Genomic DNA, 15,695 nt, shown 5'->3' on the forward strand with positions numbered 1-15,695 from the left:
TGCCGCTCATGAGGCGCCGCCTCAGCCCGGCCCCAGGGCGGGGCGGGTTTGTTCTCTTCCCCGTCCTGCTGCTCTTGTGTCCAGCCCGGCCGCCTCCTGGTGCTCCTGCGGTGTCTTCGTCTTGCTTTGCTTCGTCTCGGCTGGTGGTGAAAGGCCTGTGTTGAAATAAGAAAGGATCCACTTGAATAAACCAAATCAGGGGTTTTAGCTGCCAATAATAATCAGATGGTCTTTTATCAGTAGTTCTGTATTTCATTAATAATAGCCAGAGATTCCTCTGCATCGATATTCTTGTTCATTAAGAAGTAGAGATGTTGGTTAGAGCACGGTGCTGATAACTCATATCCCCATATGGGCATTCTCTTAAAAGTTGGACTCGATCATCTTTGTGGGTGTCTTCCAACTCGTAATATTTTGTATCTGCTACTGTATCTTCTGGGTGAGGAGCTGTATGAAGCTGTATGTGAGACTCTATTTTCAGCACACCATTTCTTGGTTACTTCTTTGTGGTACATCAGTAAAGGTGCTAATAGTTAAGTCAGTGAAAAAGGAATTTTAAAACATCCCACCAAACCACATGGAACCCTTTGGAAAGGGAGGTATCACACCACAGGCATCCAGGTACTTGCACTTAAATGCATTAATTCCATATTAACATAGAGGGAAAAATTAAGGGAGAGATAAAAATGTAAGGGGTTAAGCATTAAATGATGTATTCAGGCATCCCTATTCTTCAGTGCTGGCTGCAAGGCTAAGTAGAAGATAAGGATATTTTTTACTTCTGATTTAAACTTTTTTGTTTTGATACAGGTCACTTTTTCTAGCAGTGTAGAGCTGTATATCCTCATCGCAGTTGCAGGTGGAGTGTGTGGTTTGTGAAATGAGATCTGCCTTGGCCAAAGTCCTTTCTTCACTGCAGTGTTTCACGGAATCACGGAATGGTTTGGGTTGGAAAAGACCTTAAAGCTCATCCAGAGCCATCCGCTGCCATCCCAGGTTTCTCCACTATCCCTGGTTGCTCCAAGCCCTGTCCAACCTGGCCTTGGGCACCTCCAGGGATCCAGGGGCAGCCACAGCTTCTCTGGGAAACCTGTGCCAGGACCTCCCCATCCTCACAGTGCAGAATTTATTCCTAATAACTGAACGAGAACCCAGTATTTACTGGTTAGATTAAGCAAATTTAAGACAAAGTTAATGCTGCAGTAGTAACTTCTCTCTAATTCGGCAGCAAGAGTTGCAGTTACAGACACAGCAATTCCAGAGAACCACTGCAAGCACTGGGCTCATTGTACAGTGTTATGTGAATGTATTTTTGTGGCTTTTACAGCAGATTTTAGACATGATGGAGTCTAAAACAATGGGTTGTTTTACTCGAATACCTTGCTTATGCAGACATAGAATATGGTATCTCAGGAGATTTTAGTCACACAAAACATTAAAATCATATTTTAGATCACCAAGTTTCACATCCCATAAAGCACAGCCCAAATACAGCATTTTCAAACAGTTGAATCTGAGTCATGCCCATAAATTATATATAGCCTACAGCACTTTTGGTTTCAAGCTACGTAGAATCTGCCATGTCCTTTGGGTATTTTTTCTGTGATTATCTGATTTTAAAATGCATGTCTTTATATCTTGAACTTGTGTGTAGCTCTTAACCCAAGTAGAGAACCAATTACAGCTTTTCCTGGAGGATTAAAGGCCTTTTTTAAATGCAAAATATTTTCTACTTGTAGTTGTATAATTATATCTTTTGAAAATGTGTTTGGGAGTGATGTCCTAAAACAAATTAGTCAATTTATCCCAAAACAGCTTCAACTCCACTGATGTAATTCCCAGAGATATCAGTTTAGTCCCTAGTTGCAACAGATGGTGATTCCAATACCTTCATCTCCAACATATTCTACTGCTTCACTGTTCTCACTTCCAAAAATGGGTTTCCTTGTGCTTCCTCTGAATTTCCTGAGCTGCAGCCTCAGCCTGTTACTGCTTGGTTCACTCCTTGTGGACATGAAGATGAGTTTGTTCCACATTTCTTCTTAACTATTTTTTCATGCTGTTGTGTTTCCTTCCATCTTCTCTCCAGTGGACAAAATCATACTTCCCAGGCTGCAAATCATTCTTACAGTGTATTTCTAAAATCTTTTAACATTTTGGTTCTGTGACTGTCAAGCTTTGACAGAGAGAATGCAGCAGCACACAGAGGAAGCTGGGAAATTCCACAGCATTCTAGAAGTCACTGTTATTAAGGAAATATAATCTCTATACTCTTATTACTTGCTCTTCATTACAGTGTTTATTCACTCTATTCTTACATTCTGGGCATTTCCATTCTTCTTTCTCTCCCCGTTTCAACATCCTGGCTTCACTCCTGAGACCTGTTTGGTTCTCCTGCACTTCCTTTTTGGCTCAGCAGCAGTTTGCTCACTGCAGTGTTCTCAGAAATTCACAATCTAGTCTAAGAAGATCAGATTTTCATGGAAATTGAAAAATAATCCCTAGACTCATATAAACATCATATTCTTTCTCTTCCAAAACCTAAAGCAAACAGCTAATATAGACAAGATCATCTTACCACTCTCCTACTAGGAAATAACACAAACATCTTGAAAGGCTGGAAGGTTTCCTGCATAACAAAGAAATCATTACCTACCATGTTTTTTTATGTAATATTGCCTTTAGTTCAGGTTTGGTAAACATACACACAAAACCCAGAAAATTATCACTATTATGATACTCATACTTTTAGCTGCCCTCAGTAAATGTGATCTTTGCTGGACCAGGCAATCTCCAGAGATCTCTTCTGACCACAATGGTTCTGTGATACAAAGGCATCATGTGCATTTTTTTTCACCTTAAATTTAATGGCCTGACAAGTTGAACAAACACTGCATTATATACACTAGTAGCTGTCACAATATACTTAAAGTTCCTTGATGGACAAAAAAAAAAAAAAAAAAAGAGAAAACCCCATTTTTAAATTGCATAGAAATGTAAAAAGCAAACTTCTCTGTCTATAAACAGTCAATTTTAAATCAAATGTACAAAAGTTGCTGACTGCTCATAAAGACACAGTATTATTCTTTCTTAAATGAATAATCTGATGGTGATTATGGATAATGAAGTGATGGCTGAGGTTTATGAATGAAATTAGTACTTCATTTGATCAAAGAATAACACAAAACTAACATCTGTATTTCACTACCTCTGAGACAAGACAAGAAATCACTTAAGTGTATGCATGAAAATGACTGTGTTAGGAGAAGAAGTAATCTGCTTCTTAATGGACTAATGTATAGTGAAATGTAGTCAGGCACTTTGCTCAGTATTTACTTACAGGGAAAACTTCACTTTGCCTCATTCTTTTTCAACACAGAATCCAATAAATCTCCATCCTGTGTGAATGACAGCATCTGAAACACCTCAGCAATTACCATTAGCCTGAAACTAAACTGAAAAAAACATGCCTTCATTTTATGTTTGAAAAAAAAACCAATAAATACATTTCAGATTTGTCTTAGGAGAGATATTAAATCATAATCTTCCCACTGCTCTGAAAAAAATGCTTCCCAGTGTGAGTAACAATCAGGTTCATGACACCTGAATGTACATAAGTCTATGGGGCATGATGAGATACATCCCAAAGCCTGAGGTATTTGTCTGCTGTAGTTGCCAAGCCTCTCTCTAAGTATTTGAAAAATTCTGGCAGTCAGGTGAAGCCCCAGGTAACTGGGAAAAGGGAAACATTTTTGCCCATCTTTAAAGAGGGTAGAAAGGAGGCTGCTGGAACTCCCACCCCGTCAGCCTTCCCTCTGTGCCTGAGGAGATCACAGAACAGATCCTTGTGGAAGCTGCAATGAGGCACACAGAGGACAGGGAGGTGACTCAGGACAGCCAGGACAACTTCACCAAGGGCAGGTCCTGCCTGACCACCCCAGTGGCTTTCTGTGATGGAGTGACCACATTAGAGGACAAGGGAAGGGCTCTGAATGTTGTTTCTGTAAAGCCCTTGACATGGTCCCCACAACATCCTTCTCTCTGTTGTGCCTCAGGTGTTAGCTTTTATATTTTCAGATTCTGTACTGCTTTAGAGTGTGTGCTGCTTTAGTCTGAGCTTCATATATAGGGGATGCTGAGCTCTCTTCACAGAGCAGGGGGACAAAACAATTCTTTCTCTAGACGGGGACCAAGGACAAATTATCCAAACCTCAGGCCCAAAAGCATAAACAACCAAAGAGAGAAAAACAAGAAGGCTGGGACTTCATGGGCTGGAGCTGTAATTGGACAATTAACTCCACTATGCAAATGGACCAAAGCTTATAAATGTGTGGGACCTCGTGGCCAGTTGTCCATTTGTGACTATTTTGGTTCATCCTGGGTATAGCCCTGGCTGGGCTCTTGTGCTGCCCAAGGTGGATCCATTGAGGCCTCCTAATAAATCCCTACTTTATTCTTTTCTCCATCTAGCCTCTGTTGTAGGTCAGCCTTCACAAGGCATCATGTGAACTGGAGAGAGATGGATTCAGTGGGTGGAGTGTTTGGTGAATAAGGAATTGTGATTTAACCCCAGCCAACAGCCAAAGCCCCTCAGAGCCACTCATTCACTCCCCCACGAGTGGGATCAAGGAGAGAATCAGAAGGGTTAAAGCTGGAAAATTCATGGGTTGAGTTAAAGACAGTCTAACAGGGAAAGCAAAAGCCATGAAAACAAGCAAGGAAAACCAAAGCCTTAATTCCCTGCTTCCCATGGTTGGGCCGGTGTTCAGCCATCTTCAAGAGAGCGGTGCCCCATCATGTGGAACAGTGACTTGGGATGACAAATGCCAACACTCTGAATATTCCCCTCTTCCTTCTTCTTCCCTCCACTTTGTCCAGAGCATGATGTCACATGGTTTGCAGTATCCCTTTGGTCACTTTGGATCACCTGTCCTGGCTGTGTCTCCTCCCAACCTCCCATGCACCCCTGGCCTCTTTTGCCAGTGTGGCAATAGGAAAAGCAGGCTCTGTGTAAGCTTTGCACAGCAATAAAAAAAAATCTCCATTTTAGTTTTTTTATGCGTTGCATTCTTGACATGTTAAAGTTTAGACTTTAATCATACAGGGAGGTACAGTAAGAAATAGGTGTGAAACCAAATATCACAACCTTTGCTGGGGTCCTGGCATTTCTCATTTCATGCCTGTGTTTGGAGGCCCACGCAATAGAATGGGAGACTTCGTAAACTGCGTAAATGAGACTGCATCAGAAATGCTGGAAGTCTTTCAGAGACTGTAACAGCAGTATTTTGCTCTTAGCATCTCACTCTGGAGAAATGTAAAATGCTTCAAAAATACTAATACTGTTTTTCAGAGCACTAAGAAGAAACAGATGGAATAACTTGAACTTCAGGCACTGAGATCATTTTCAGGCTTCTTCAGTGTACATTAGGACATTAGGCAGAAAGCTATTTTGTGTAACAATGCCTTTAATGTGTACTTACCATAAAAGCTATTTCCTGTTGTTCTGTAAAGTCAATTAGCTATTTACCAAATACCAAATTTCATGTCTGTCAATTTATTTCATTGTGCAGCATGAAAAAAAGGGAAATAGGAATCATGCAAATTATTGTCTTGATAAATTCAGCATGTTCTTTACACTCTTAGATTCTTAGAAAAGAAAGATTGAGTTGCACATTTAGTTTATCTCACAGATAATTTGCCAAAGCCCCTCATTTTTTCTGGACTTATGCCTTTGGAGATTTTGTATATTACTTTCTCTGTGTATTGTTTTTGTTTTACTGTATATGTAATATTTAGTTATTATGTGTTCAAGTGTAACACAGCAGATTTATTTCTGTTTTCCCACACCTTTTTTTTTTTACCCTGATGTCCCCTATTACTTTTGTTCTTGTTACAGAGTTATGATATTTTATAAGACATTCCAGGAATCTCCTCTACATCTTGCAATTAGTCTCTCTCAAAATTAAGGGGAGTCCTGAAGCTTTTGGCCAGCAGCTGAATTAGTTCAGCCCACGAAGGATGCATTTGAGTTTGTATTGTAATAAATGTGTGTGCATTACTTAGAGATCACTCTTAATGCGATATTCCAGGGGTTATAGTGCTTCCCAAATTGTGGGCACTGCATTCCCTGTGTGCCAGTTTCAGTTACAGACAGGAAGGAGGATTGCAAATTCTCTGAAGCTGCAGCTGGAGTAAACAGAAATCTCTGCAAATAATTTTCATTGCAAGTGTCTCCAGTGCGAATCCTTGAATTACCAAGGAGTATAAAATTTTATTGCTGAGCAGCGAAGGACCTTTGAAATGGAAATTTGTAAGAAATATCATTTATGAGCTGTTAGCATCAGAGTTAGAAACTATTACACTTGATGCCTAAAGAGGCTACCTAGAACAGAAGCTAGACAGAGTTAAAGGAATAAAGCAGGGATTTATTAAAAGGCCTTCAAAGGATACACTTTGGGCAGTATAAGAGCCCGGCCAGGGCTCTACCTAGGATGGACCCAAGATGGACTCCAAGTCATGAGTTTTTACACTTTCATAAATTTTGGTCCATTTCCATATTGGGATTAATTGTCCAATTACAGCTTCAGGTTGTGCAGTCCCGTCCTCTCAGTTTGCTCTCCTCAATTCCCTGCTGTTTGTACTCTTTGAGCCTGAAGCTGCAGCAGTGTCCTTGGTTCCCAGGCTGGAAAAGGATTGTTTTGTGTGACCGAGCTGTGAGGAGAGCTTGCTAATGCTTTATATGACGTTCAGAGTTATATACCAATGAGAACTTGCTAACGCTTTATATGAAGTTCAGAGTTATATACCAATGCAGTACAGATACTGGAAAATATGAAAGCTAAACCTTGAGGTATTACACTGCTCAAGATCTGTGTTATAATGAATTATTCCCTTTGAAAATCAGCTGTGAATTCCTTGTGTACATAAAGCAAGGTGGGGATGCAAAAACAAAGGTCTAGTGACATGACCAGACACTAAATTATTTTGAGACGGCCACAGGTCTCACAAGCTGTTTCGGTAGGAAATGATCCATCCTGTTAAATACTGGTGCCATTTTATTGGTCTGCATTTGATTAGTTTTAACTTCAACTTGAAGACCCATTCAGTATTAAAGCTCTCATTCATCTCCAAGTCTTTATGATTTTCTGTTGAGAAATTCTGTCTGTCATGCAATCACTTGTTCAGGTTTACAACATTTAAATGGTTCCTCCTCATTAATGGAACTTTCTGATTTTTCCCTCTGAAGTTACTTGGAAAACTTTTTTTCTTTGCATATTGCAAGGACACAAAAATAACATCTGATTTTTATTAATAAAAGCTTTTTTTTCTATGATTATGATTTGTGTTTATTTTCATTATGCCTAAAAAAGACAACCTCTGTTCCTGTGGTACATCTGTCTTCAACAAAACTCAAAATCTGCCTGTGCTCCCTTTGACATGATTTGTCTTCCCTGCTCTCCAGAACCTGAGATTTTGCTTTCAGGAGATTATTTTGGTGTCTGTATTCACACCTCTTTGCTGTTACATGCACAGGTGAATTTTCTGTGTTTTGTGGGATGTTCTGTGTGAAGAGTGATTTGCATTTGCTGATTCTAATGGAGATCATTTGCATCGTTGTGTTTATCTCAGACTCACTTGTGGTTGGTGCTGGCTAATGGACAGTGAACCATAACCATAAACTCTGTAATTAACAGTCATGATTAACCTCTGTGAGAATCTTGACCTAAATTAAAACACTAAAAATGATACTTTAAATCAAATTCAATGGCATTTTTTGTCAGTGGATGACATGATCTAGTAATGGATTGTATGATTTTGTTTTACAGAAGCCATTTCTTGAAAATATGAAATATCTTTCTCAGGCTCAAGTAATTTTCCTTCCAGCTGTTATGGTCAGTTACTGGATGTTTTTAGCTTGTAAGTAAATTTTTATAAATGTATTTATTTTATCAGTAAAACACTACTCAAACTTTCTGTGCTTGTATGAATCATACAAAGAGACTACTGGAGAGGTCAGTGCACGGATTTCTGGATTAGATTTACAGATACATCAACTGATGGCAATGATTTGTTGATTTCAAATTCTTGTTCCATTCCATCTTGAAACTATCTGGGATCTTGTGTCCAGCTTGTAATTTTAGCCAATTTGAGACACAGTATCTTATTAATACAGATGCATTGTTGTGAGAAAGAGATTTTTGGTGATCTTAATTTCAGGTGTCACAGCAGGGTTTCCATGGTCGGCAAGTTATTGAGGGAAAGTCTCAGTCACACAGGAAAAGGATGGAGGTGGCTGGATGGAACCTGAGGATGAGAGGATCATGCAGCGTGCATGAGTTGTCAGATGCTTTGATGTCTTTCATGACTTCATTTCTGATCTGTAATTTAAAGCAGCATCAAATGTTTAGACTTATGGCACAATTACAAGATACATTTAATTATGCAAAAATCTGGGTTTTGCAGCTCTTGACATCTGTACACTCTTAGTCATTAAACTAATGGTGGTGTGCTAATGCTACCAACAAGAAATATTTGTCTTGTGCTCTGGCAATAAAAAGGAAAAAGAAAAGTGCTGTACTTTGCAGTTAATGGAGGAAACAGATCCATGTCAAGAGCATGGTGAATAAATTAACAGTAATTTGTGTAATGAATTTAATTTTAGAAATTTATATTATGAACATTATCTTTTTGTTGTGAAACGACAGCTTTTTTATTTCCTCAATTTTCCTCCTCCTATTTCCACAGGAATAATGAATGAAAGAGGGAAGAAGAGAGTGTTGTAAATCTGGGGCTGGTTTTCTGCCCTCTCCCCACTCTAAGAAACTGTCTTCCTAATGGGAGAAAGGAAATTTTCCACAGTAGCACAAGAGAAGTAACTTGTCTAAGTGTTTTGTGGTTGGCTGCAAGTCCTAAGCAGATGAAGATAAAAAGTCTTGTTCTCTGAGCTCTCACTTTTTGGATTTTAAACATTACAGTGTCCAGGCGGAGTGCAATTCTTTTTCCTGTGTTGAGGTCTGTGTTAATCCCCTGTGCCCCATTTTTTTCACAGGGACAGATGGATGGAGAAGATACAGCAGAATAAATACATGCAGGTAGGGATCTTCATTGCATTTAGTGGTATTAGCTGGTACAGCATTGTAAATGTAGCAGCTATAGCGCCTTTATCATGTGATGCTTGAGTGATCTTTAAAATTCTGCTCTCTTAATTGAACTTGTCTTGACAACATAATTTTGCTTTCTAGAAAAATAACTTACACTGGAACTTAAAATGTTTGGTTGCTGCTTGCACCACAGAGCACTTAGAGTTTTATTTCTTTTAAAACCATCTGCAGTTGTACGTATCCAGAAAAATATTTAATCACTGTTTGTTCTTTGTGTGCATTAGTGCTGCCTGGCTTTTAAGGACAGCATAGTTCCTTCAGTAGAGTTCTTCCAGCAAAACCCAGAGTTACTCTCTTATCATCAGGAAAGATGATCGGAAAGATTTATATTCTACTTAATAAAAAAGAAAAGAAATCTCATACAGTAATGGGTTCTGTTGATGTAATTAAGAGAAATAACAGTACTTAGCATTAGGACTTACCATGTATGTGGATGTGTGTTACTGTCCAGTACCTGTTGCAGCAGGCTTTATATATCACTTTTTAAAAAATAAGTAATTTCAGATATGAGGATAAATGCTGTGATTTTCATTTTCCTCAAACAAAAGTTTGTATGTTTTACTGGATTATGGCATGATAGTGAATGTATTTTGAGGTCTGGTCTTGTGCATAACAGATAGTATATTTGAATTTCAGATTTTGTCTGTGTAAGTATAGCAAATATACATCAGAGCCTGGGAATAATAAAAAGCAGAAATTAACAAATTAAAAATAGTAATATATACTCTAATTTCTAACCAAAAGCTTTTAAAGAAAGGCAAATTTTGTGCCAATATTTAATGCATTTTTGCATGGTTAAAATTTTGGAATGAAATGTGAAATAGGAAACCTTTTGTTTTCTTACCATTTTACACATACATTTCCAATTGAACAAAAACCCATCTTTGCTTTTAATAAATGTAGCTATAATTTCAGCAGAAAGAAAATAATTAATTAATACTTAGGTGATTATTCTTCAAAAGTTTCACCCAAGTACTTTTCCCTTTCTTTCAGTGTTGTCAGTGAGAGCACAAAATTTCATTTGCTGTTTTCAGAAATGCAACCAAGCTCCTCCCTCCATCCCTCCCACAAGCATCACACTACAAAGAAAACTTTCTGCATGGGAGCTGGCTCAGGAGAAATGCTGCTGTTTAGAATGGAAAGGTGAAGGTGAGAAAACCAAAATTTCTATCTCCTTGGAGATAACAGCCAGCCAACATTACCTTCAGAAATTTGTTTGAAGGCTTTTCTAGTTTGCAGGGGATATTGTAAGTATTTTGGTTTTGCTAAATATTTGTATACTAGAGAAAACTCAATTCCTGATAATCTTAATTTAATTCTAGGTCTATTTGATCGAAATATTTGGGGATATATGTATACAAGTGTGTGTGTCTGTATATAAATAAAATATGTTTCCAAGTATTAGATGTGGTTTTATTTTAGGTGCAGGGAGCATCTATGTAAGAAAATCTGTCAGTAATGTAAAACCACTACATTGCTGTAAACATGTAGCTCTTTCTATAATTTAATAACTGTGTCAATGAAACATTTTGCTGAACAGTGATGTATTTGTCATATTAATTACTATTAATTATTGTCATATTAATTATTATAATATTAATTACTGACTGCTCTGTTTTGTTATATCACCTCATACAGAATATTCATCAAATTTGCTTTAGTATTAAGCAAACTAATCTTAGTTATACTGAACTTGACATACTAAAATTTCTTTACCTACACAACTCTGGAATGTTTTTCTCACAAAAATACTGGTAAGTGATTTTTTTTCAGGATGTTTAAGTAATGCACAGTCTAGTCCATTGCATAGATTTCTGAATTTGGAAGTAATGAGTGAGTATATTATATTATATTCATATTGTGAATAACTATCTATTACATGTGTTCAAAAATCAAACCAAACAACACCAAAAAAAAAAACAAAAACCAATAACCAAAAAAGAAAAACAAACAAACAAAAACTCCCTCCCCCCCATAAAACCCCAAGAAACAGCACTGGTAGGAAAAAACAAACAAACAAACAAACAAACAAACAAAACCCAAAAAACTGCACTTGTAGATATTTATCCAACCCATCCAAACACAAACTTTTCCTTGAGATGGAGCTACAAGTGAGAAGTGGAGAAATGGGGACAAAGTGCTGTGTGGAAGAAATGGCCTTGTATTTTAGAAACAGCAGTTGTCCTCTAAAATGTCCAAGCTGGATTTACTAAAGATTAAAATCTGTTAGATCTGTTCACCATCAATGGCAGTTAAATAGAAGAAAATGTTGATCAGAAACAGACATGTTTTTCTGCTTATGGAAACTGAGTAGGTGATAGCAGAAGCTTTTGGCAAGGTACAAAACAGAAAACAGGGGATTCCTGTCCTGTTCCATAAGGTGTTGCTGTGAGCTGCTTTCTCTTTTTTTTCTTATTTCAGGTGAAGAGGTGAACACTTCTTTATTCTTTATTCTTTATTCTTTATTCTTTATTCTTTATTCTTTATTCTTTATTTTTATTCTTTATTCTTTATTCCCATGTGAAAGACTATTCTAAATGCACACTAAAACCAAACTACAGTTGGTTTGCTCTTAATTTTTTTTCCAGATCCAGGTGCTCACAGGAAATATTCAGCTGGCGGCCCTTGACAAAGGAGTTTATATGAGTAGTTTGACACTAAGAATTGGTTATAATCCATGCTAAAACTAGATTGAAACACAAATAAGGACATTTTTATATTTATCTTCGTACTAGTTTTCCTATTTTGAGAAACATCTCAGAAATGCTCCTTACTGACTTTTATAGTATTTTGCTGAGCAGTTTTATCAGTTTCAATTCTACTTTTGTGGATTGTTGATTTCTTATCATCAATAGTTTGATGGCTGCATTTAAAAGGAGCTCTGTGCTTTTAGGGAGCTGAAAAGAATTCTGAAATTTATACAAATGGAGCCAAATCAAGGAGTTGTACGTAAGGCTTGCATTTGTATTTTGATTTTCAGTCTAAAAGTTTAAATTTGTTAGTTATCATCTCTAGTGATTAGTCAGTACCTCAGCAAGCCTTTTGTCTCTGAAACATTTTATTAATAGGCTCATTTTTTGGCATTGCTTTGCTATTCTAGAAAAACTCTTTATCTTAAGAAATTTTAGTAGCAAATTGTACTTTAGTATTGCCCAATGTGTATTTTTATTTATTGACTCTTTGTTCATCCCTTTCTAGTAGCTTGCAGGTCATCTGTTCAGTAAATTTCATCATTATATTTGGAATTCCTTGGGTTTAGATATAAAAATATTCTGTGTAATTTTTGCAGCACCCTTAAGCCAGCTAGACTAAACTCAAACAATGTCTAGCTTTGTACACTGAATACAATTCCTCTCAAGATGAGAAAACTAAGTCATTTCCATTTTAATTAAAAAGAAAAATATTTTAATGCATCCCTGATCCTTGAGAAAGTGGTACTTCAGTAACTGAAGGTACCAGTGCATTTTGTATCTGTTACTGAAGGACTGGTCTCTACTACAGGACCAGAGATATCAAAACCTGTTGTAGGATTTCCAACCCTTAATTTAATTTAAATGTATATTTATTTCATTTGCTATACTGGAAATAACAGATCTGAACTGTAGTCTTGCATCTGCCTCAGCAGCACATTGACATAATACATATTGACCTATAATTTCTTTGCACTAATTTGTAGTAACACACCCAAGTTTCCAAGTTTCTTCTGAGTTTCTAGAATAAATCTTGTGCTTAGCCTACTACTAAGAAAACTTGTTCTCTATCTTCCCTCCCAGAATCAGTTACCGGGGAAGCTTTTGTGTCCCATGAAAAAATTGAAATTATTTCTCAGAGGAACACTTTACCTCCATGTCTTGCCTTAAAAATTCAACTAATTCAGCAGTATATGGTGAGGTGGCTGAGTTTAGCTGAGCTTCAGGAATTCCAAGTAGTCACTTGTCGCTTTCTTTTAAAAGTTTTAAAGTTCTTTTAAAAGAACAGGGCGACAATCACTCTGTCTTTTTAATATCATTTTAGTCCTCTGTATTAGAAGGATTTTTCAGTCACATCTTCTTAGCTTCCTTTTTCCTAACCAAGTCAAAATCTATAAATTCTTGGCAGTTGATCCAAGTCCAAGAAGTCTGTTGTTCCATGTGAACACAGTGTGTTTGGTACAGATCTGCTGAAGAAATCCTCTCATGAATGTCCATGAAAATTTGTCCAATTATGACTTCTGGTTGCAGTGGCTGAAGGGAATGTGTTGCATCTTTTTGCTCTTGATCAATACTTCTAATTTTTTTTTTTTAAATTCAGCTGTGAAATCCTTAATACAAAAATGATGTTTGCATTTGCTAAAACCATTTTCTTTGCTTCATTTATTTCAGTTGACGTAGTTCCCTAAAAGCTGAGTTTCTCTGTTGTCCTTAAAACCAATTTGAAGATAAAATGGATCTTCTTAGAATTATTAAAAATTAAAAAAAAAAATAACATCTTGATTTTCAATTTATCTTTTGAGCTTTTGATTGGAAATGGGTCTGTGTGGTCTTTTGATTGGAAATGGGTCTGTGTGGTTTGGACAAAATTCTTTGGTTATGTACTTCCATTTTGTTACCATGGTAAACTCTGATCTCTGAGTTGTGGTTCCTGATCAGATCTGAACATGCTTGGAAAGTCCCAGAGGAGAAAAAAACCCCCTCCCAAATCCCATGAATCGCAACAAAATTACTGCAGAATCATTCTTGCTTGCATATTCTTTTAAAATAAATATATCTGCATCTGAAGATGAGGGCTGTAATTGCAAGAGAGTATTGATTCTCTGACATGGTCCACATGTGAGCTCACAAGAAGTAGCACGGCTGGACCTCAGCACTCAAAAATGCAGAGTGTTTTAAAAACTTGGCAGTGACCAAAAGCGTTTATTAAATGGAAGTAATGGGTTTTGACATGAATCACAAAGGACAAATCACCCTGTAATGGGTCAAAATTTTCTTCATCTTCTGTGGATGAAAAATGTTGTCATGTAATTTGCTGTCATCTACAGTATTGTGGTAAATTCAGGCATTAGTAACTGAATACTTACAGTGATTTGCCTTGTCACCTCAGTGCTTCTCATTGCCACCCTTGCCCTTTGTCAGGGATTTAAGCTTCAAGCAGAATAATTGAAAATACAACTGGACAAAGCCTTGAGCCGAGCTCAGTGTTGCTCTGTGGAGGGGATGGATCTGATAAGCCTTAGAGATGGGACATGTGGAACTAAATTCTGTTTTCAGGAAGTACAGAGGAGCAGGCTGCTGATACTTTAATCTAAAGTGAGAAACAATTAGATGATTGTCAGAGTTTTGACAGAGGTGTGACTTTGACGCTTCCAAGCTGGAAAGGCAAAGGCGAAAAGTATCTCTTCTGTAATCTGAATCACACAGGGTAGATCCAGATTAAATAGTCGATCTTCATTGGCTCTGTTTTTCATTACTCATTCTTCTAAATCAATGTACTTCTAGTTACTTTTGTCTTATATCCTGGTGCCTTAAATGAAGCAGGACCAGCTGGTCAGAAGAGGTGATTGTCCTGCTGTGTCCAGTGCTGGTGTGGCCTCATCCGGGGCACTGTGGGCAGTTCTGGGCCCTGCAATTTAGGAAGGATGAGAAGGTCCTTGAGTGTGTCCAGAGCAGGGCACCAAAGCTGGTGAAAGGGCTGGAATGAATGCCCTGAGAGGAGCTGCTGAGGGCTTTGGGCTTTGTCTGCTTTGGGGAAAAGGAGGCTGAGTATTGTAAATGCAGGCAAACCCAGTGGGAAGAAATGATGATGTCTGACTCAATTCAGAAGGCTGAATTATTTCTTTATTATAACTATGCTAAAATACATTAATATACTATATAAAAGGAGGATACTAAAACTACATGCTACTTTCTCTGACTCTAACACAACTCATGACCCCCTGCTCTGTGAAGAGAGCCCCACGTGGGTTGGATTGGCCATCAGGCTCAAACAATCCTCACCAGAATCCAATCAAGCAATCACCCCAGGTAAACAATTCTCCAAATACATTCCACATAGGAAAGACAAGGAGCAGAAATAGAAATTGTTTTCTCTTTCATTTCTCTCTCTGCACCTCTATGAAAAATCCTGAGAGGGAGAGAAATGTGCTTGCCACAGCTGAGGGGTGACCTCATTGCTGTCAGTGACCTCATCTACAGCTTCCTGAGGAAGGGAAGTGGAGAATGAGGTGCTCAGCTCTTCTCCCTGGGATCCAGTGATAGGACATGGTCCAAAGCCACACTGCAGGGGGTTTATATGAGACATGAGGAAATGTTTCTTTGCCAAAAGGGTGGTCAAACACTGGAACGGGCTTCTTAGGTGGATGCTTGATGCCCCAGCCTTGTCAGTGTTTAAGAGTTAAGCACTTGTCAGTGTTACAATGGTCAGCCCTGAACTGGACAGGCAGTTGGGTTGGATGGTCGTTGTAGAGTCTTTTCAATTGAAATAGTCTATTCATAGTCTATTCTATTTTATTCTATTTTGACACAGAGTTTCAGAGAAGTAAAAAAATCATTTATCTAA

This window comes from Lonchura striata, chromosome 2 (assembly GCF_050655825.1).
Source record: "Lonchura striata isolate lonStrDom1 chromosome 2, ASM5065582v1, whole genome shotgun sequence".
NCBI lineage: Eukaryota > Metazoa > Chordata > Aves > Passeriformes > Estrildidae > Lonchura > Lonchura striata.